Here is a 23712-nt window from a genome sequence, read left to right on the forward strand (position 1 = left end):
TTTTTTTTGGTTTGTCTGGTTTTTGAGACAGGAGCTAGCTATATAGTTTAGGCTGGCCTTGAGCTCAGAGGTAATCCTTAGGTCTCAGACTCCAGAGTGCTGGAACTGCAGATGTGCACCACCATTCCTGGGGGAATTTTCAAAGATTTTAAAAGTATAAGATACACTTCTAAATGTAGAATACTAGGAACAAAGAAGGGTAAGTTGGAGCAGAATGGTCCAACATCACATGAAGTTCACAATTTTACTTTTCTAAGAAACACTACAGTTCTTGCTATGCACAAATGCAAAACAGTACAGTCACTATGAGGGAAACGAGCAATTTCTTACAAAGGCAAACACAAACCAATGACATGCACCTAGGAATTTCATTCTTAAGTATTACAAAATATGCTCATAGCAAAACTAGTACATTAAGTATTCAAAGTGGCATTATTGAAAACAGCCTAAAGTATATCACTTAGTAATAAAAAAATGATAAAATAAGAGATCATCCACTAAGCCAGGTGAGATGGTGCACACCTGTCGTCTCTGCTACTTGGGAGGCCAAGACTAAAAGATCACCTGCGTACACTACTTCAAAAGCTGCCTGGGCAACAGGGTGAAAACCCAGACCACACAATATATGATTCCATAATATATACGAAATGCAAGAGACATACAAAACTGTCTCTAATTAAAGGGCTTTCAGAACAGCACGCCCCTAGCACCTCATGGTAGCTGTCTAGGCTCTTTTCCCTTTTTTCCCAAATAAACCATCTTTTGTTATACCTCTTTAAAAAAAAAATCCAAGTCACTTACAAAAGTAATTTTTTAAGATGAAAAGGTGTAAGATAAATGAATAGGTAATTTAATTTAAATGAGCAAAGTGACACAGACCTATAATCCCAGCACTCTAGGAGGCTGATACAAGAGGACAGCAAATTCAAACCCAGCCTGGGCAACTCAGTGACTTAAGTGAGACTCTATCAAAATAAAAAATAAAAAAGTTGTGATGCAGCTCAGTGCAAAGGCCTTGCATTCAATTTCCCAGTATTGACCATCCCCTAAAAAGTTATTTCATTTTATAAAATACTAAAGACCAAATTAGAGAAACGAACACATCAGTAGTCATTTGGCGTGAGCAGAACGTACAAAAACAATGGCAAACAGTCAAGAAAATTATGATGATTGTAGTAGGGATTATATAACTGTAAACAAAAATTAGCAAGCTGAACATGTGAAAGAGTGAATTTTATTTTATGCAACTTGAATTTCAAAAACGCTGTTAAGAAGCATGCAGTGCCAGTACTCAAGCTGAGGCTAAGTCTGGGCCACTTGGGAACTTAGCAAGACCCTGACCCAAAATTAAAAAGGGTTGGGAATGTAGCTCAGGATGGAGGTCCTGGGGGCTCTGTTCCCAGTACTGAAAAAAGAAACAAAAAATAAACAATGTTCAGAACTGGGAATGTAGCTCAATGAGAGAGCACTGAGTTTTCTATCCAGCACTGAAAAGACAAAAACAACTGAAAACTTAGCCATATATATGTTACTTGGTCAAATGTTATAATAATACAGATGTTCACAACACACTGATACGTATTTATATGTATATTCACATATGTAGGCACCTTATTAGTCCTAGGTTTTTACTATACCCAAATTCATATATGAATTCCTATCTGAATACTTATTTGGGGCTAGGGAGATAGCTCAGTAGAATAAGAGCCTTCCTGGCAAATGCAGGGTCAAATTCAATCCTTGCTACCAAAAAAAAAAAAAAAGAATACTTATTTGAAGCAACAAATATATTTTGGATAACATGATATATGCCAGAGAAAGAAAAGGTTGAGACAGCTTCACGGTGAGAAGAACAGGGGTTCAATCCCTGGAATCGCATGCTGTGCTGGCCCCAGAACCCTGGGTGCACTGTGCAGGCCCAGAAACCAGGCATGGCGGCACATGCCTGTAATCCCAGTGCTGGGGAAGCTGAGACAGGAAGGTCACAACAAGTATGAGCTGTGTATCATGACCCTGTAACAAATCAATCAATCAATCAATCCTTAGAGAGGGGAAAGAAGATAAGGGAAATGGAGGGAAAGAGGAAGAAAAAGTAAACTGGGAGAAAGATGCTTTATATGGTACAATAAAGAAATTTCTGAACTGGACACCAAAAAAGCTCTTTCAAATGATACAGCAGAGATTTTGTTAAAATGTAAAATGGTCTTTTACCAATCTATCAAGATTTCTTTTTTAATTTATTTTTCACTAACTATAAAAAGGACTAAAAATTTGGTTGTATTCACTTTTATTTTATGCTCCCACTGCCCCACTTTCATTGCTAATCATTATAATTATGCATTTATAAAGTGAAACGAGATTATAACTTTCCAACCCTATTTATGAAATAAATATTCTTGGCACAAGAAAGAAAAGAAAGGAAACCTCTCTCTCACTCAAAGAAACCCAAACTATCAGTCATTTGGTTCAGATTAGAGAAAAAAAAAAAAAGTAAAGACATCTTTGTAGATGATACTGTCTTGTCTTTTTGTGTGTGTGTGTGTGGAACCAGGGATTGAACTTAGGCCCTTGCGCTTGCCAGGCAAGCATTTATCCTATTGAGCTATCTCCCCGGCCCAATACTGTCTTATACATAATAAATGCTAAGGAACCCATGAAAAACTATTGAGGTGAACAAGTTCAGCAAAGTAACAGAATACAAGATCAGTATACAGAAACCAGTTGAATTTCTATGTAGTAGCAAGCAATGACCAATCCAAAGTGAAATTAAGAAAATGATTCCATTTACAATAGTGCCAAAAAAGAACACATTAGGAATAAATTTAACAAAAGTATAAGACACACTGAATATTCAATACAATCTATCATACAGTATCTGCTTTTTTTTTCAAGAATTGATAAGCTACTCTTAGAATTCATATACTAGGGAAATACTAGGGAACCAAAAGAAATAAAACAATCTTAATGGCCAAGCATGGTACTACATGCCTGTAATCCCAGTCCTCAAGAGGCTGAGGCAGGAGAATCACTGAGAGTTCATGGCCAGCCTGAGCTACAAAATGAGGTCAAAGTTAGCCTGAACTGCATAGTAAAACGCTGTCTCAAGAAAGACAGATAAATAAATAAATAAATAAATAAATAAATAAATAGCTTAAAACAAAACATCAGCAAAAATCACAGAACTCACAATTCCCAATTTCAAAATTTACTAAGAAATCAACAAATCAAAAGTGTGGTACCCCAGTGTGCTGCTAGTATGAAGGAGAACATCAATAAAATAGAATTTGAGAGTTCAGAAACAGACCCATACACATGGCAAATTGATTTTTATAAGGAGGTCAAGATCATTCAGTGGGGGAAAAATTAGACTTTCTAGCGAGAAGTGACAATTGTGCTTACAAGTGCATGTAGAATGAGATTTGATTCCTATATCACAGCATATATAAACATTATCTTAAAATGGAACAAAGACTAAATGTAAGAGCTAAAATTATATAACCTTCAGAAGAAAAAATAGTTATACATCTTTAGGAATGAGTTAGGCAACAATTTCTTTGCTATGGCAACTAAATGCATAGGAACAAAAGCAAAAATAGTTAAATTGGATTTCATCAAAATTTCAAATGTCGGAGCTCGGGAGATAGCTCAGTATAATAAGCGCTTGCCTAGCAAGCACAAGGGCCTGAGATCAAATTAAAATGTCTGTATGTTAATATACATCATCCAGAAAATAAGGACAACTCAGAATAAGGACTAAAAATTACTAGCATGCAAAATGCAAAGTGAACTCTTATGTCTTAAATATACATCCCAGAGGGGCAGGGGAGATGGCTCAGTGGAATAAGTGCTTCCCTGGCAAGTGCAAGGGCCTGAGTTCAACCCCCGGTTCTGCAAATAAATAAATAAATAAATAAATAAAATAAACCCAGAAATTCTACCCAATTATACATGAGACATTAAAACACAATCTCATACAAAAAGATGTATGCAAATATTCATAACAGCAGTATTTGTAACAGTCAAAAGGTAAAACACCTATGATCCCAGCACTCTGAAGGCTGGGGTAGGAGGATCACTGTGAATTTGAGGACAGCCAGGGGTACGAAGTAAGTACAAGACCAGCCTAAACTACATAGCAAAACCTTGTCTCAAAAAAAAAAAAAAAAAGGACCAAAAAAGAAAACAACCAAATGTCTACCAATTAATAATGAGTGAATAAACAAAATGTGATACATTCATAAACATTATACTGCATGAGAGAAGCCAGACACAAAAGGCCAAATATTATATAATTTCATTTCATGAAAGGTTCAGAATAAGCAAATTCACAGAGACAAAAAGTAGATTAGTGGTCTTCAGGGCCTAAGGGAAAAAGTAAATGAAAAATTATTATTAGTGGACACAGCAGCACATGCCTGTAAACCCAGCCACCAGAAAATGAAGCAGGAGGATCTTAGGTTCAAGACTAGCCTAGGCAACACAGTTTAAAAACAAAACAAAAAGATTATTGCTAATGGGTGTTCAGCTTCTTTGTGGAATGTTAAAATGTTCTAAAATTGTGGAGATAGCTGTACAACCCTGAACATGCTAAAAAGCAATAAATTCTGTACTTTGAATAAATTATATAATATGTCAATTGTCTCAAAAGTGCTGTTATAGAAAAGGATATATACATCTGAATAAAAACTGTTATAAGATAATACAAAGTTAAAGTTTATTCACAACAATTACAAAACAGAAATTTACACAGTCAGGTTGAAATTCCTAAAAGGTAAATTTAAGGTTTCCCTAAAAAGGTCCCAAAATAGGTAGATGAAAAAAAAAAATTCATTTGGATAATGCAGAAAACAAAAAGTAAAAAAAAAAATTAAAAAAATAAAAAAAAAATTAGTAGGACACAATTCCAAACTGTAAGGCAAAACACATTGCAAAAGATTTTTAAAGTCCTGCTTCTTTCAAAACTTTCAAGTTCAATAAAGCCAATTTGGGCTAAGGTTATTTTCAGCACAAATGGAGAAACTACAAAATGAATACATCATTTTCTAGGAATAGAACCATAAATAAGACACAATTACAAAACACTGCTTGGAAAGAACTGGAGAAGTCAAATTTTCCATTCAAAAGGCAGAAATTTATCCTATATGTAGTATTTCTGACATGATCTGCTTAAATGTTTTCAGGAATGGAGAGCTCACTATTTCAAAGAAGGCAATCCACTGTTTCAATTCATAAGGCCTAGAAGAAAATTAGTTTAGTTTTAAAACTGTTTTAATCAAGGTAAAAGATTATTCATTAATACAATCAGCTTATTTTCACTATTTCCAATAATACGTGTGTGTGGGCATGTGTGTGCATGTATTTAATCCTTATTAAGCCCAGGGGCCTTTTTACTAAGCTATATCCATAGCTCTTTTTTACTTTATTTTGAGTCGGGCCTTACTAAATAGTTATGTTGACTGAGTTAAAACTTGTGATCCGGGCCTGGGGAGATGGCTCAGTAGGATAAGTGCTTGACTGGCAAACGCAAGGATCTGAGTTCAATCCCCGGTTCTGCCAAAAAATAAAAAAAAAAGAACTGCAAAAAACTTGTGATCCTCCTGCCTTAGTCTCCCAGGGTGCTAGGATTACAGGTGTATGCCACCTTTCCCAGCAATGATACACTATTTTATAGTCAGTAGAGAGTGAGAAATGCTTTTTTTTTGAGTCATGACCTAGTAAACACATAATTTCATAATCAACACTTTTATTATGTGCAATATGCTTTGGTATTTCTTTTCTCTTTTGTTTTAATGCTTTTCACAGTGTATAAATCAACTCAGAAGTTCAGGAAACAAAATTCTTCCAAACTGCAGTAGAACCTTTTACCTTTTTAAATTTAGTATAACAAAAATACAACTTGCCTTTTGTGCTGGCCCCACCCCTGCGGCCCACTAAGATATTGATTGAGACTAGGAGTGGTAGTGCACAACTGTAATCCCAGTGCTAAGGAGGTTGAAAAAAGGAGGATCACTACAAGTCTGATCTGGGTAGTGAGACCCTGTAGACCCTATACTAAAATACAAAAATAATAATAAAAATAATAAGCAGGGACTCATAGCTCCAAACACCAATGGCTTTGTTAACAGCAAATGACTGCAGTAACCATTTTTGCTGGAGGACCATACCTTTGACTCCCATTCCTGTGCTCATTACTAAAAGAATTACTGGAGCAAATGGATGTGGGGAGTAATCTTCCATTCCCTACAAACATTCAGTACTGACACATATGCACACACAACATACATGCACAGAGTTAAATGATTATTCTTAAAATTGATACTTCTTTCTAATAATAATTTTGCACAATCTATAATCACAGGTATAAACTTTGTGTTAACACACCCATAAATGTTCAAGAGAATGAATGTAACCAGTTATCAGTTTGGAAAACACAAGTAAACTTGTAAGTAATTTCCCTTAAACTATACTGTCTTACAACTTGCAGCATGGTTTTTTGTTGTTGTTTTTTTTTTTTTTTGAACCGGGGATTGAACTCAGACCCTTGTGCTTGCCAGGGAAGCACTTATTCCACTGAGCCATTTCCCCGGCCCCATCTTACAGCATGTTATCTCCATCTTTTTCCTATTTTTCTTCAGGAGGGGAAAAGAAATACACACATTTCAGGCTTTGATTAAAAATTAAGTTATGTGGGCTGGGGAAATAGCTTGGTGGTATAAGTGTCTGCCTGGCAAGTACAGGGACCCGAGTTCAATCCCCCATACAACAGGCAGTAATCCCAGCAACGGGGAGGCTGAGACAGGAGAACTACTACAAATCCGAGCTGCACAGCAAGACCCTGTACCAGATAGACAGATAGATATAGATGGATAATTTTTGAAAACTAAGTTATCCATTCTAATAGAAAAAAGTATGCTAATATCACCAAAACTTCAATTTAGGGTATGCTGTAGGCCCTGGAATAACAGCCTTAGGATCTAAGCCAGGTTCCCAATCAGGACGTAACTCTTCCCTCTGAAAGCTGTTTAGGCATGCTCTTCTCTATTATAATCATGATAATTAAGACTATGTCTCGGGGCTGGTGAGATGGCTCAGTGGTCTAAAGCACCTACTTAGAACAAGCTTAGCAAAGCACAGGGACCACGGTTCAATCCCCCAGCACCACATGCCAGCCAGCCCCGCCCCCTGGTGGGCTGAGCTGGCCACACACACACACACACACACACACACACACACACACACACACACACACATAAATAAATAAATAAATAAATAAATAAAATTAAAAAAAAAAAGACTATGTCTCTTATGAACTATTAGTCTTAATGTGTTATTAGAATATTACATGTAAAGGCCTTAAAATTTTGGTTTTTTGATATTTTCTTCTTAAAGGAGAACATCTGGAGGCATGACAGACATTGGACACAAACAAAACCTGATGCATATCTCATCTTCAGGGAGAGATGATGGCTATTCTATAACTATCATTTCCTTAGGGAACTGAACTATAACTTTATTTATTTATTTATTTATTTATTTATTTATTGGCGGAACCGGGGATTGAAGGCCCTTGCGCTTGCCAGGGAAGCGCTTATTCCACTGAGCCATCTCCCCGGCCCCTGAACCCTAACTTTAATCTAGCTAAAATCACTGCCAAATCCTTAAAGAACATACATTAAGTAACAACTATAATCTCACCAAAATTCACTTGAAACAAAGAAAAAACATCAATTCATGTTAGAAATCATTCATCTAAAATATAAAATATTATTCACCAAATGACAAGCAATTTGTCTAACCTTATAATGCTAAAGTTACTGAAAAGACCAGTCTCTCCCTTGCTCAGGTAGGTCCAGAGATATTAATAGATTCAGCCAAGACCATAAGGCAACTTTGTCCTAAAGACTAGATTTTTAACAATCCAGAATTTTCTTCAAGGTGTTTCTTAAGGTATTTCATTATCATCAAAGATATGATATATGTATTGTCTCACAAGTCTGAAAGGTGAAGGTTCAAAATCAAGATGTTGATATGGTCATGCTCCCCCTGAAACCTAAGGGGAGAGTTCTTTGGCTCTTCTAGCTTTCAGCCAGCCATTTCTGGTGTTACTGGCTATAGATGCACCACTCCAATCCTTGCTTCTCTTATCTTACCATGTCTCCTCTATGTGTTTCTTTCTCCATCTCTTCTTATAAGGACACTAACTATACCAGATTAGGGCTTCATCCTATCTTAATGATATCTGCAAAGACAAACTTCCTAGAAAGATCATACTTAGAAGCACTGAGGCTGAGGACTTTGATATACATTTTGGGGGACACATTGAACTCATAACAATAACTATTAATGGTCCTCCACAAGTTTATTTTTATGTATGTTCATACATCCATTTTCCTACCAAGAAGGAAATTTTAGCATAAAACAGTATAGTAAAACACAAAGTAACCCTAACTATAGCATAAACTTGCCTTTTATAAGAAAGCAATCAAAATGGAAAAGGGAAGATTACCCTATTTTCTCCCCCTCTCCTCTTCCCGGCTGTTCTTGCTGGCTTTGAGATAATTACTTTATTTATTTTATTATTTATTTATTTATTTATTTTGGTGGAACCAGGGATTGAACTCAGGTCCTTGCACTTGCCAGGCAAGCGCTTATTCTACTGAGCTACCTCCCCGGCCCTCTTGCTGGCTTTGAACTATGTAGCCCATGCTAGTGGCAATCCTCTTGCCTCAGCCTCCTAAATGCTGGGATTACAGGTGTGTACTATCACACTCAACCAAGGTTACCCTGTTTTCTAAAGGTTCTTAACCTGATCAATATTTTAAGAATGATTTTTTTTTTTTTTTTTTTTTTTTTTTTTTTTTTGCTCCGAATGCCTTCAGGGCAGGTTTGGCTGGCTTGAGTTGTGGGGATCAAACCACAGCAACCTGAGTCTGACTGCTTTGTTGAAGCAGCCACTTAAAGAACTGAGCTAAGGGGCAGGCCCCCAAGAATGACTATTTCTAAGTGGAAGTTTGTCCATCTTTAATATAAACAAACTGAACTGTAAGAAAACCTAAAAGAGCAACATCCTAATCCAGTTTGAAGGACACATTTTTTTTTTTTTTTTTGAGACAGGGTCTCATTACATTCCTAAACTGATTTTAAAACAATTCTTGTGCCTCAGCCTCCCAAGAAACTAGGGCAACAGACATGTACTACTATACCTGGCATCAACAGATACTTTTAATTCTTTCATTAATTATGCCTAAGACATTTGGCATTAATAATTGTACATTCTTCCCTTGCTTTTAACCTGACTTTTAAATTTAAATTTTCACTTTGTCTATGTATGACTTGGGTTCAATCTCCATCACCACACCCACACACCCATACACACCCACAAAAAAACCAAATTTTCTTGTCTCTATGCAAGCTCCTCCACTGCCAGTTTCCTAGGTGGTGGTGATTGCCATGGTTCAATTCTGAACACTGTTCTATTCACTTACCACTACATCCTAAGAACAATGCACTAGCATCACATCCTAGCTGTTCTCTAAGACTTATAATTTTTTTTTTCTTTTTCTTTTTCTTTTCTTTTTGCAGAACTGGGGATTGAACTCAGGCCCTTGCACTTGCCAAGGAAGCGCTTATTCCACTGAGCCATCTCCCCGGCCATGTAAATCTCAATCTGAGACCTTTCTTCTAAACTCCAAAGACGTATAGTAAATAACCTTTTAGATAGTACCCATAGCTTTCTCAGTTAACATTTCCCAAAATTAATTAATTAGCCCATTTCCCTCTCTCACCATTTTCCAATATGTTCCTCTTATATCATAATGTCATGTTGGTGGTAGTAGGGACACTATGAGAGGGGAACTCAAAGATAACAGGGAGTATAATGAGAATATTAAGAGCCTGGACTTTGGACTCAGATTGTATGGATTTAGATCTCATTCCCTGTGTGACCTGTATTTTTAGCAATTTGTGCTTCTAAGAGGAAAGGTTAAACCAGATATGACATCACTAGTCTTTACTTCAATGTTCCATCTTCTCCTTGAAACTCTCATTTTCTTGAAACTTTTTAAATTCAAAGATGTTTACTTCACCAACCCTTCCATCAGACGCCACCTTCACTGTTAATATGCTGAGGTGTAAAATCATCGCTGGTTAAAACCACTATGATAGGTGTACCTAGAAGGAGGATTCTGGATTCCCGGAGTGAATGAAGAAACTGGAGCCACAAGAGGTGAAATAATGGGTTAACTAAGTCACACAGTTAATTAAACAGCATAGCTGGTATTAGAATTCAGGTTTCCCATCTCTCAAAATTGTTAAAATGAGTTTTAAATTCCAAATCCCTAGGGACTTCTTAAATTAAATTATTGAGTGTACTTTTGTGGTAAAATTAAATTCTGGAGTAGATTCTCAAGGGGTCTTGGGTTGCCTGGATGGCTACATAATACAAAAACAGCCCTGGAGCAGACAAAAGAATATGTAATGGACAGCTGAAGAAAAAGAACAGGGATGCATTTATCTGAGGAAAACAAAGTGTTATCTGTAAGTACACTAAAGGGTAAATAGGACACCAAGGAAGCAATTCTTTCATAGGTATTTTTTATGAAATGTTTTTCTATTTGGAGTTTCTCTTATGGTGTAACTTGTCCTGTGTTCATAAACAGTGGCTTTTCACTGGCATATAAAATACATGCCTAAATTTATAGGTTGAATTATATATATCTTGATATAGGGTTTCATTATATTCCTTCATTTATACCACTGAGCTATCTCCCTGGCTAGAATGAATTATAAAAAATATACACTATGATAACACAATGAAATGGTATGATACAGAACAAGCTCAAATAACTGATAAGAATTAGCTCATGTTAAATATTATCTGAGCAAGGGATATATATAGCTCAGCAACACAGCATCTGCCTGGCAAGTGCAAGGTCATGAGTTCAATTCCCAGTACCAAATACATAAATAGATATTAATGATTTTTCCATTTATGTATGAACACGGTCAATCTTGGTGAGCTAAAACTTAACAGTATTTTAAACTATAAAATGAAAACATGAAAAATTTAAACGATAAAATGAAACAATATTCTGAACTATAAATAAGCATACCTATATTTGTATACCTTAAACACACCTCTGAAAGGACATAAGAAACTAATAAAAATGGCTGCAAATACTTTTCACTCATTGTATACCCTTTTGTATTATTAGAATGTGCTTATGATAATCAAGACAAAATAAAGGAATAAATGTTTTGAATGTTCATTTTTAAAGACATTAAATTATCAAACTGTTATACAGATATCATTTATAGATCAGGATAAAAGTTAACTGAAAATGTTACTGAGAAGTAACAGAAAAATTCAGCTGGAGATGGTGAAGTACACCTGTAATCCTAGCACTTGGGAGGCTGAGGCAGGAGGATCACTGCAAGTTCAAGGTCAACCTCGGCCACATAGTGAGTTCAAGGGCAGCCTGAAATATATAGTGACACTTTGTCTCAAAAAAACCTGGGGGGGGATCTATCTATCTATCTATATATCTGTATCTGTATCTATATCTATATCTATGTCTATATCTATATCTATATCTATATCTCTGTATCTCCAGGTGGATATTATTCTTAAAACTCAGAGGCATCACCAGAATACTTTGGAAAAAAAAATTGTCTCAAGTTATTATTCCATAAATGCTTGAATACAAGTATTTATTGCTGCAGGCCTCATCAATTTGAAAAACTGGGCCAAAAGAATAGGTCAAATTGTTATATTAGTAATATCAAAGTTAATAGTAAAAAAGCCCTAAATTAGGTATAGTGGCACAGGCCTATAATCGAAGCACTTGGGAGGCTGAGGTAGAAACACTGCAAATTCAAGGCCAGCCCGGGCTACATAGCAAGTCCAAGGCTGGCCTGGACAATATAACAAGACCCTGTCTCAAACAACATCAGCAGCAACTGCAACCACAACAACAAAAAAAAAAAAAAAAAAAAGAAAGAAAGAAAGAAAGAAAGAAAGAAAGAAAGAAAGAAAGAGCACACCTGCTTAAACACCAAAATTCACATCATGAATCACATTCTATGATGCAATTCATTCAATAACTCTTGAAAACCTAGATTTTCCAAGTCTAAAGAATATAAAACATCAATCCCAACCTTTAAGAAAAGTATATAATCTAACACAAGACAGTCATATAATGACACATAAAACAAGAGTCTAATAATTCATGTTGCATATTGCTATAAACCGAGTTGTGCACTTACCACATTGTACTTTGTTTCTCTCTCCTATTAGGCAGTGGTGAGCAGATTAGACAGTGGGGTCACTGAGGGAAGAATTTTTTTTTCTCGAACTCAAGGAAGAGTATCTTTTTAGTTCTAGTCTCTAGAAGTGTCTACCATAAAAGGTATTTGTGTTAGACTGTTTGGATTGCCATAATAACATAGGTTATATGTGCTAGATTAAGGTGTGTAATACTGAGGTGTGTAATAACAAGACCCTGTCTCAAACGACATCAGCAGCAACTGCAACCGTGGGGGGTCACTGAGGGAAGAATTTTTTTTCTTCTTGAACTCATGGAAGAGTATCTTTTTAGTTCTAGTCTCTAGAAGTGTCTACCATAAAAGGTATTTGTGTTAAGACTGTTTGGATTGCCATAATAACATAGTTTATAGATGTGTGATAACTAAATTGGTTTAGCATAGATCTAGATGTGCATAACGGATGCCTGAATGTGGGTGGAACCACCGAAAGACTTGTAGCCAGGACAGAATAAAAGGAAAGGACAGCTTACTGCTCGCTGCCTCCTGTCTGCTCTGCCAAGGACTATTCTCCTCAGCCATAGCCAGATGACTATGGACTTAAATCTCCACAAACTGTGAGCTAAAATAAACCTTTTCTCCTTTAACTTGTAGGTGCTGGGTATTTTGTTCCAGCAATGAAAAATAACTGACATCAACGGTACGAGATGAAGAATCCAACCTTAGACTTCATTTAACCTTAATGATCTTAATCCAAATATAATAGCACTGAAGATGCTGTAAGAAAGATTTCTTTCTCTTCTCTCTTGCACACTGAGGAAAGGCCACGATGAGTTGGCAGCGACTGCTGCCATCTAAAGACAGACAGGAATAGAGGCCTCACCAGAATTTGATCATGCTGGCACTGATTCTTACACTTCTAACCTTCCAAACTATGAGAAAATAAATTCCTGTTGTTTAACTTTTGTCTTAGTTTAACTGATCTGTCTTAAGTCACTTTCTCATCACTGGGACAAAATACCCAACATCCACAACTTAAAGGAGGAGTTCAAAAATGGCTTACAGCTTCACAGGTCTCAATCCATGAATGATGGAACAATTCAGAGAGGAAAGCTGCTTATGTCATGGTGATCAGAAAACAGAGAAAGTAAAGGAAGGAACAGAAGAACAGATATACCCCAGACAGGCTCTACTCCTAACATACATTCGGCAATGGATTCATCAGTGGTTTAATCCACTGATGGGTACAGTGCTCTTATGATCCAAATGAGCATTTGGAGGTATGCTCCAGATAATAACATTCTGCCTCTGGAACACAAACAAGCTCATGTACATCTCTTCATGAAAAAACCATATAATGTATCTCTAAGAGTTTCCAAAACTTTTAACAGCTTCAACGTTGCTGAAAAGTCCAAATCCTAAGTATCCTCTGAGAACCAAGGCAAACTATTAGCTGTAAGTCCTAGTAAAGGTTTATTTTAAAAAAATGTTTCCAACGTACAATGGCACAGGATAAATATTACCATACCAAAAGAGAGGAATATGGGGATAGAAAGAAAGCAGAAAAAATCAGGACCAAAACCCAGCAGGGCAAACATCCTGTAGGCTCTGGGGCCAGCACCTGAGAGAGTTAGCAAGATGTGGGCTCCAAAGGGGTTGGACAACATACCTCCATGGCATTGCTGGTCTCTTACCTGGATTAGCCTGCTCAAACCCTATGGTTTTCTTTACATGTCCCCTACTTCTCCAACTTTCTGGGGTCTTCCCTGCACTTTCAGCTTTTCTCTCACAGCTTTAGACACTGCCCTCTTGGGGAAAACTGCCTGGCCTCTCAGGCCTTCTTCTGAAATCTGAGTAGCAGTCTCCTTAACCCACAACTCTTGCACTCTACATGCTCATAATACTGGGATTACAGGGATGATGGTAAGGCCTGCTACCAGCTTACACAGTAGCCCAGGTCCCCATGGTCATGACCAAGTGCCTAGATTGTGAACCCTGAATACCAAGGAACCAATTTCCTAGACAACCCTTGTTGAGCAGGGTGCCCTAGGACTTTCTTTTCAAAGCATCTACACCCGTGGGCCAGTTTAAGAGTGGGTTCTTGCAGATTCCTGAGATGACCTCAAGCCATCTTTACTAATACTCTGATCCAAAGTACTTAGTTTCTTTTGAATGCTGAACTTTCCAGCAATCATATTCTCTTTTGCCTCAATCCTGCTTCCTTACTGGAAAAAATAATTTTCAAATGAGCTTTTTCCTCCTGATTCTCACCATATATCTGACCAAAAGTAAACAAAAATAATCAGCTCACAGCCTGAATGTTGGGCTGCATTGAAATTTCCTCCACTAGTCTGCCACCCTAAATCTCAGCCTCCCACAAGGACATGGACAGAATGTAGACAAATTATCTGTCAGAGCATAACACACATGACCTTGAATCTGAATTTTTTTTTTTTTTTTTTGTATTTAGGACAGGATGCACAGGGTGTACAGAGTCTCACTGTGTAGATTGGACTTAGTGATCCTCCTGTTTACAGCCTCCCAAGTGCCGGGATTACAGGCGCATGACACTACATCCAGTTTCAATCAACATCTCAGCATGCCCTGGGGGCAGGGCATGCAGAGCAGGCCCAGGGATTGACCTCCAGACCCCTGTCTGCCTAAGCAGGTGCTTTAATCCACTGTGCTATTTGGCTGGCCCTTGAATCTGAATTCTAATGGAATCTTTATGCCCAATTGAAACATTCCAAAGAGAAATCTACCTTTCTGCATTTCCATTAACATTCTGATGTTCTAAGCTCTGAACAGTAAATATCATCTATCAGGTTTGTTTTACAGCATTGTAGGGCTTCTATAGCTGGCATTTCCAAACCTTTCCAAATTCCTCCCATGAATTACTTCTAAAGGCTCCTCAAATATAGTCAGGTAATCAGAGCAGTAAAACCACTTCTCTAGTACCAAAATCTATCTTAGTCACTTTTATGTGACTAGGGAAAAATACAACCACAAGTCAAAGGAGGAAAGGTTTATTTTAGTTCACAGTTTCAGAGATTTTGGTCCATGCATGGTAGAAGAGTCTGGCAGAGGAAACCTGCTCTTGTCATGAAAGCCAGGAAACAGAGAAAAAAGAGGGAACTACTAGACAAAACATATTCCCTTTCAGGTCACTCCCTCCGTGATCTGACCAAGTCCCACCTCCTCACAGTACATACCGATAAAGTCTGGCCTAAGTACAAAATGCTAAATTATCATGGCCATGATTCAACATGGCTGAATCCCCAACATAACAGCTTATTCACCCAATGACCACTTCCTCTTTCTTCCCCACTCCCACCCTGGATATAACTTCCTTTTCCTTTTCCCTATGCACACAAGAGAGCCTTCAATCAGCTTGTGAGTCACTAAACCTGCCCCTCAAACTCTGTCCCTCACAAAAGTCTATAAGTCTCATCCCTCCTGTCTCAAAGTCAGAGGATCTCCCTATCTCCCTCCCACCGCCGCTGCAAAACCTAACACATATGGGTCTGGGAGATGGCTCTGTGGAATAAGTGCTGCCCTGGCAAGTGCAAGGGCCTTAGTTCAATCCCCAGTTCCACACACACACAAAAACCTAACACATATAGCTATGGCTTCATCAGTGGATTAATCCACTGAATGGTATAGTGCCTCCATGATCCCATCCTCTTCCAAGCACATGAGGCTTTTGAAGAACACTCTAGATCTAAACCATAACATCATCTGTTTTATGTTTTGTTTTTTTTTAATGACAGACCAAGCAAGCTAATAATAACTGTTGTCAGTCACTACATTAGGAACTAGAGTTAGAAGATTAGAGGTTTGTTTGTTTGTTTGTTTGTTTTTGGCGGAACTGGGCATTGAACTCAGGCCCTTGAGCTTTCCAAGGAAGCACTTATTCTACTGAGTCATCTTCCCACCCCGAGTTTTGTTTTGTTTAAAAAAAAAACAAAAACAAAAAACAGATGGCATGGTGGCATGCGCCTGTAATCCCAGCTCTTGGGAGGCTGTAAACAGGTGGATCACTGCGAGTCCAATCTAGCAGTAAGACCCTAAACACCCTGTAGACCCTTCCCTAAAATAAAAATTAAAAAAAACAAAACAACCCACCACTCTGTCTTCAAAGAACCGACTAGCATAATGTGGTATTTCTAATCAAAGTAAGAAAAAATAATTTGGGGCTGGAGCTATAACTCAGTGGTAGAGCATTTATTTCCCTAGCAGACCTAAGATCCTGTGTTAGATGCTGAAAGAAAGGGAGAGGTAAGGAAGGGGAGAGAGGGATACAGGAAAGGGGAGGAGAAAAGAGGATTTTGACAGGTAATATTGCCACATCTCCATAGGAAATAGGAAAATCAAGGAATATTAATAAATATTAACAGCACAGAAATACATCCAGAACTAAACTATGCTAGAAAAAATAAAGGCTCAAAGCAGAACAGGAGAAAAGGAAATTCCAAGACAGGGGACTCTCATAAGCAAAACTTCGGAAAGATTATGTTAAGTTCCAGTAACCATAAATAGTTAGTGTTGCTGGAATGTAGAATGGGGGAAGGAAATGATGCTGAAAATGTAAGCAGGAACCAGATGGTGGGTGTGCCATGATAAGAAGTTTAAACTTCATGTTGTAGGCCACAGGGATCTACTGATGAATTTGAAGCAGAGACAAAAAAAAAAAAAAAAAAAAAAAAAAAAAAAAAAAAAAAAAAAAAAAAGAATATAATTACATTTTAGAAAACACCCTAGTAGAGTATGACACAAATTAAGGAAGAAAAAAGAAGAAGGGTATTCTACCAGAGAGAAAGCTATCACAATGACACAGAGAAAAAACTGATAAAAGACAGAACACAGAAAAAAGATAAATAGACTAGAAAAATATTTGTGGAGCCAAATGAATTAGGATAGGTCTTGAAATCACACCAATTAGTTTTATTTTGTTTTGTTGAGACAGAATTTCACTAAGTAGTTTTTGGACTGGCCTAGAGTGCTGGAACATAGATATGTGCCACAATGCTCCACTCATACCAAATATTTAATATCCATCCATGCACAATTGCCTCAGCCTCTTTACATGCCCCACCTAAAAAATAAAAATAAACACCTCATCTGTGTAATGGGAACAAGAAAAATATATCAAGAGTTACTGTGAAGCTTAAAATAACTTCTGCATGCTACAACTTATACATATACTATAGTTGTTTCTAGACAATGCTAGACAATTACCTTAGAAATGATAGGACTCTCCTAGTGCCTAGTTGGAAGTTCTAGTGGATAGAGATGTGAACACTAAAGAGATAATAAAAAAGCAAAGATCATTCTTCTATTTGTGATCTAGGTAACATGATTAATAGTGGTATTAATAAATCAGTCAGAGGGGCCAGGAAGATGGCTCAGCAGAATAAGTGCTTCCCTGGCAAGCACAAGGGCCTGAATTCAATCCCCAGTTCTGCCAAAAAAAAAAAAAAAAAAAAAAAAAAAAGAAAGAGAAAGAAAGAAAGAAAGAAAGAAAGAAAGAAAGAAAGAAAGAAAGAAAGAGAGAGAAATGAATAAAATGCCAGGCATGGTAGCTCACACCAATCCCAGCACTCAGAAGGCCAATGGAGGTGGATCACCTTGAGTTTGAGGCCAGCCTGGGCTACAAAGCCAGTTCAAGCCCAGCCTGAACTGCATAGTGAGACACTGTCTCAAAAAGACTAAAACAAAACAAAGAAGAATAAAATGCTATGAGTACAAGCATGCAAAAGACAACGAACAATGGATCTGAAAAAGTAAAGAGAGATATCAAGTGTATCTTTCAAGTATATTATGAACAGAAACACAGGAACACAAATTCTAAACCTTCCAGTTGTGATTCATTGTACAGAATATTTGTGTGAAGAAGAGGGGACTGGGTGGGAGAAGTGTTAAGGTTAGAAAGACACAACGTTATACTGTGTAAACTTTGGTCTGAAAATAGAAGGTAGCTCTTCTTTGAGCATGTAAAAACTGACACTGAAATTATATTAGTGATAATTATATTGCTCAGAATATAGAAAAACTGAGGTACAGGATCTCAGGATAAATCCTGAGGGCATTTCACTGACCTTCTCAGACCAAAAAGCTACAACTCTTGTTGCACAGGTCCTGCTTTACCTTGGTCTTAACCATCCAGTAGAAAAGTATGAAGACGAAATATAGGAAGTAAAGCCATGCTGTTATGTTGAGTTGTGGGGGACTCAGGTCATTAATTTCTGACACTGCCAGTTGAACAGAAGACCCAATGCTATTATGGTCTACTGGACTCTTTTAGAATATTTTGCTGAGTTTACACACCTATAATATTCAATACGGAACTTAGAAAAAATGGGGTAGACAGATGAATGTCCATTTTGTATCTGTGTATTCAAAGTGGTTAGGATAGATATATAGTTGCATTCTCTTAATGAATAGAATGATTTGTTCTAATGGTGTTTGTAAATAGGATCTCAAGTCCGTATCTTGTACAGCAATTAACCACTAAGAAGAATATATGTAGTGTGTTACTTGTTGAATCTGTACTTCCGATTTGATTTGAAATTGTCTCATTGCTATCTGTTTATCAATAAAATTTTGAAAAAAAAAGAATATAGGAAAACTATAGTAGGAACAGATGAATGAAACTATAAAAGCTCTTATAATGATACAATAGAGACATAATGCAATTTTCAACTAGAATAGTGCTGTAAGCATTGAAAAAAAGTACAGAAGAATACAAGCTTTAAGGCTCAGTGAACTAGAAACACTGTCAGCCTTTTCTTTAAGCAAAATAACTTTATTTTTCCTATAAAAATATCATAAAAACACATTGATGAAATATGTAACACATCCCATTAATCACTAAATCCAATGAATTTTATCTGCAATGTGTGTCTAGATTAAACCTAAGTATACTATTCTTTATCCAATGCACTGTCCTTGTCTTGACTGTCATCATCTCTTGAATGAACAACTCTGATAGCCTCTTTACTGTTTTCTCCACATCCTTTCTTAATCAAGTCTCTACATTAAGCAGAACAATTTTACTGCTGAAAATAATACCGAGACATATATTTCAAAGACTTCTTTTCATCTGCATTATTAAATAATTTACTTCCTACCTGTATCAGTCAAAATAGATTATGGGCAGCATTAATATAAAAAATTCAGTGGCTTTAAACAACAAAGGATTATTTTTTGTGTATTCTCATGTCTTACATGTCAGCAGGCATACCCTGCTCATCCTAAGAACACAAAGTCTAAGTGTTGTGTGCTTTTGGGCCACAGCATTTAACTGCTAATATGAGACTTTGCAGCACTGACTGATGATGCATCTTTTCAGATACTCACTATAGATCTACGTTTTCTACTTTATAAACCACCTTTTCAAATCCTTTCCTATTTTACTTTGGAATTTTTACATTTTTTAAAAAAAGATACATTAACTCCTTTCTTACTTTATGATGTCTCCTGATGTATGAAATTCTTTTGTCTCTCAGGGTCTTGCTTGATATGCACAGTTCAGACTGGCCCTGAGCTCATTTCTGTAGCCCAGGCTGGTCTCAAACTCACAACAATCCTCCTGCCTCAGCCTTCCAAGTGTTGGGAGTATACGCATGCACCACAATGCGTGGCTTGAAATTTTTAAATGTAACATTTATTAAATTCTTGGTGACTAGAGCCAGCCAGATAGCTCAGACTAAAGCATCTGCTTAGCCAGAGTGCAGCAACCAGGGTTTGATCCCCAGTGTGTGGTGCCAGCCCCACCCCCAGGGCTCACTGAGACAGCAATTAAGACTGGGTATGGTAGCACGCGCCTGTAATCCCAGCACTTGGAAGCCTGAAAACAGGAGAATCACTACGAGTCCAATCTATGGAGTGAGACCCTACAGACCCTGTACCAAATATTTTTTTTTTAAAAATTCTTTTATGGACCAAGCTTAAAATGATGTAACTTTCTTCTTGCAGTTTTAAGTTTTCCATATAAAGATTTTTTCACGTCTGTCATTTTTAAATCATTTCTAATGACTTTCTTCAAATGTTATGAAGTATGATTTAGAAGACACAGATTTGTTGTTCTCTTTCTCTTCCAGTGTTGCTACTCAACATTTCCTTCCAACACATTTCCAGGTACTCTCCTTGGTATCTGTCCCTTGCCATCATTATAGAACTAGGCTTCCCTGGCAAGCGCAAGGGCCTAAATTCAATCCCCAGTTCTACCCACCCCCCAAAAAAAATCATTATAGAACTAGGTCTTTTAAATAAGTTTTAAGATTCCAACTTTGAATTCAATGAGGATGCTGTGTATACTACAAGGTAATTTAAGTTGGTCTTAAGCTCATTATGTAACCTGGTTGGCCTTGAACTCCTGGTGATCTTCCCGCAAGTACTGGGATTTCAGGCCTCTACCACCATGCTCAGTGCTTTTTTTCCTTCTTTAAGAAGACAACACTCCGACTTTAAACAGGGTTCTGATCTTTTTCTTATATTCTCACTTTTGGACTCTACTAATCCTGCAGAAACTAGTACCTTTCTCTGCTAACTTCTAGCCCCAAAATTTGGTTAAGTATAACAATTTACAGGCTTCAAAAGCAAGATGGCGACTATCTTGAGGCTGAGTGTCCTCTCCAGTGCCCAGGGATCCCGAGGTCTGTTTCTTTGGACTCTAATGGTAAAACCTGCTCATGTCTCAGCATTTCTCCAAAACTGACCTCCCCCAGCATGTTGTGGAGCCCAGCACATTCACCTGTCACCAAGCCACCATTCTGGTTCCAAGGCTGCGTCTGCCCACTGGACTAGTGAAAGAGTGACCAGTGTTTTGCTCCTGGGCCTGCTTCCTGCTGCATATTTGAATCCTTGCTCTGCAACAGACTAAGTGCGGCCCTCACTCTCCACAGTCACTGGGGCCTGGGACAAGTTGTGACAGACTACATTCACGGAGCTGCATCCCAGAAAGCTGCCAAGGCAGGCCTTTTGGCACTCTCAGCTTTAACCTTTGCTGGGCTTTGTTACTTCAACTATCATGACGTGGGCATCTGCAAAGCTGTTGCCATGCTATGGAAGCTGTAATCTTTCGGACTTAACTACCTTAGGAATTGATTGTATGCCTCTTTGCTTCTGCTCTGTCATGCCATTCAGCTCAGAGTAAGCAAGAAATACCAGATAAGGTCTCATCAGGCCTTATGAGACTGTCATTTGCAGAATTTAAATACTCACTGTATTTTCGTGAGTAAATGGGATTATCTTCCAGCTCACAAGACTCAGAGTATAATTAAACATTACATATAAGCTTTTGCCATTTTACCTTTTAAAGAACAGGTCAGCTAGGCTGGCCAGATAGCTCAGCAGACGAAAGTGCCTGTTTACAGAGCACAGTGGCCAGGATTCAATCCCTTGCATGTTGTGCTGGGCCCGGTGCACTGAGACAGATTGAGACTGGGTATAGTGTCATGCACCTATAATCCCAGCACGTGGGAGGCTGAAAACAGGAGGATCAATACGAGTCCAATCTACAGAATGGGACCCTGCAGACCTTGCACTAAATATTAGATTAAAAAATAAAATAAAATAAAAAATAAAGAGAATTCAGCTTTATTACTATCAATTCATGGCCATACTTTTATATTTTTCCTGGGAATAATACATGACCATACTTTCACATTTTTCCTGGAAATAATAAACAAAGGGAAAGAATGTTAATTCATGAGTAAAGACTTTGTAGAATATCAGATAGTGTTTAATCTTTGGAAATGTCCCTGACTGTTCAGTTGGTACTGGGTAATGATAATTACTTTGTGTCCTAGAGAGACTTTAGAATTACAAAATGCTGATATTTCACATTACAGATTTCTGAATCTTAAGAAGAAAAGCTTGGAGAGCTTCTAAATTTACAGGCCCACTTAGGGAAGAGATATTCTAGCAGATGAATCAGAATACTACAGATTAAAAACAAAATTCATACTCAAATGTGTTTTATTTGTTCTAGAATAATCTGCCCACAATGTAAAATTGTAATCAATAAATTACTTTCCCACTGTGGGAACTGCTAATGAGAAAGGGTATTGTGTAAAAAGAAACATTTTTAAAAATAAAAGATTGTATAATAATGATAATAAAATTTGCTTCTCTGTTCTAACAAGATGCTAACTTGAATTTTAAGCCTAGCCATGCATATTCAATAGGCCCCAAATTCTATTTCAATCCAGAAAACTAAATTGGAAGCCATGCTAGAAAATATGCATGTGTAAGAAAAAGAAATGAAATTTACTGAGTTTCTCTGTGCAAATTACTTTTTAATTATTTATTTATTTATTTGGTACAGGGTCTTACTACACAGCTCAGACTTATTTATAGTGATCCTCCTGTCTCAGCCTCCCCAGCTCTGGGATTACAGGTGTGTGCTACCAGTGGCTGGCTTGGCAAGGGGCCGGCACAGCCTGCAATACCAGGGATCAAGTCCAAGTCCTTGCATTTGCCAGGCAGGCACTTAGACTGCCGAGCTATCTCCCCAGCCCTCTCTGTATAAATTATTTTAATGAATTGTGCTACCCTATTCAGTAAGTGTATTCCTTTCAGATTTAATGTAGTAACTGCTCAGTGTTTCTTTGAATCTGAGTATTTCTAATACATGTATATTGAATACATGTCACTATCAGCTTACTTTTAAGTACACTCAACAGTCAAGTCTTCTTTTAATTATTTCCATTTTTTTGTTGCTGTTGTGCTAGAACTGAACACAGGGCCTCCCTTATGCTAAACAGTCTATCACTGAACTATACCCCCAACCCTTAATCTATTTTAATTTTTGTTAGATACATCTTAATTCCTCTATTAAAAGCAAAAGCAGCATTAGACAGGATGAAATAAACACTACTATGGAAACCTTTAAATTCCCTTTGGAACAAATTCATGGCATCATTATCAAAGATACCTTTTCATACAGGCACTAAACACAGGGCCTTAAAAATGTAGCTCTACCACTGGGCTACAACTCCAATATCCTTTTTAAAAAATAATTCCTCACAATGCTCTTGGGAAAATAATTTATTGATTACAGTTTTACATTTGTGGACAGATTATTCTAGAACAAAAAGTGAACTGTGAAGAATCAACAGGATATTGTTTTCTTCTGAAAATATTAAATACCTTGGGCTGGAGAGATGGCTCAGTGGTCTAAAGCACCTACTTAGAACAAGCTTAGCAAAGCATAGGGACCACGGTTCAATCCCCCAGCACCACATGCCAGCCAGCCCCGCCCCCAGGTGGGCTGAGCTGGACGCACACACACACAAATAAATAAATAAATAAATAAATAGATAAAATTTTTAAAAAAGAAAATATTAAATACCTTAACATTGGAGCTGGGGAAGCATGCACAGGCCTTGGGTTAGATCCCCTGTAGCACTAATTAAGTAAACAAATATCCTAACACATGAAACCTTG

General features: G+C 37.3%; 1 protein-coding gene and 1 pseudogene across 1 annotated transcript in view; one reads left to right on the forward strand and one right to left on the reverse strand.

The window, feature by feature from the left end:
* The window catches only part of Bmpr2 (bone morphogenetic protein receptor type 2), a 221587-nt gene that overhangs the window by 133163 nt on the left and 64712 nt on the right, over nucleotides 1–23712 (reverse strand). The window lies entirely within an intron of this gene.
* LOC101578977 lies at nucleotides 20867–21339 on the forward strand (annotated as a pseudogene).

This window comes from Octodon degus, unplaced genomic scaffold, assembly GCF_000260255.1.
Source record: "Octodon degus isolate 3935 unplaced genomic scaffold, OctDeg1.0 scaffold00016, whole genome shotgun sequence".
Lineage (NCBI taxonomy): Eukaryota > Metazoa > Chordata > Mammalia > Rodentia > Octodontidae > Octodon > Octodon degus.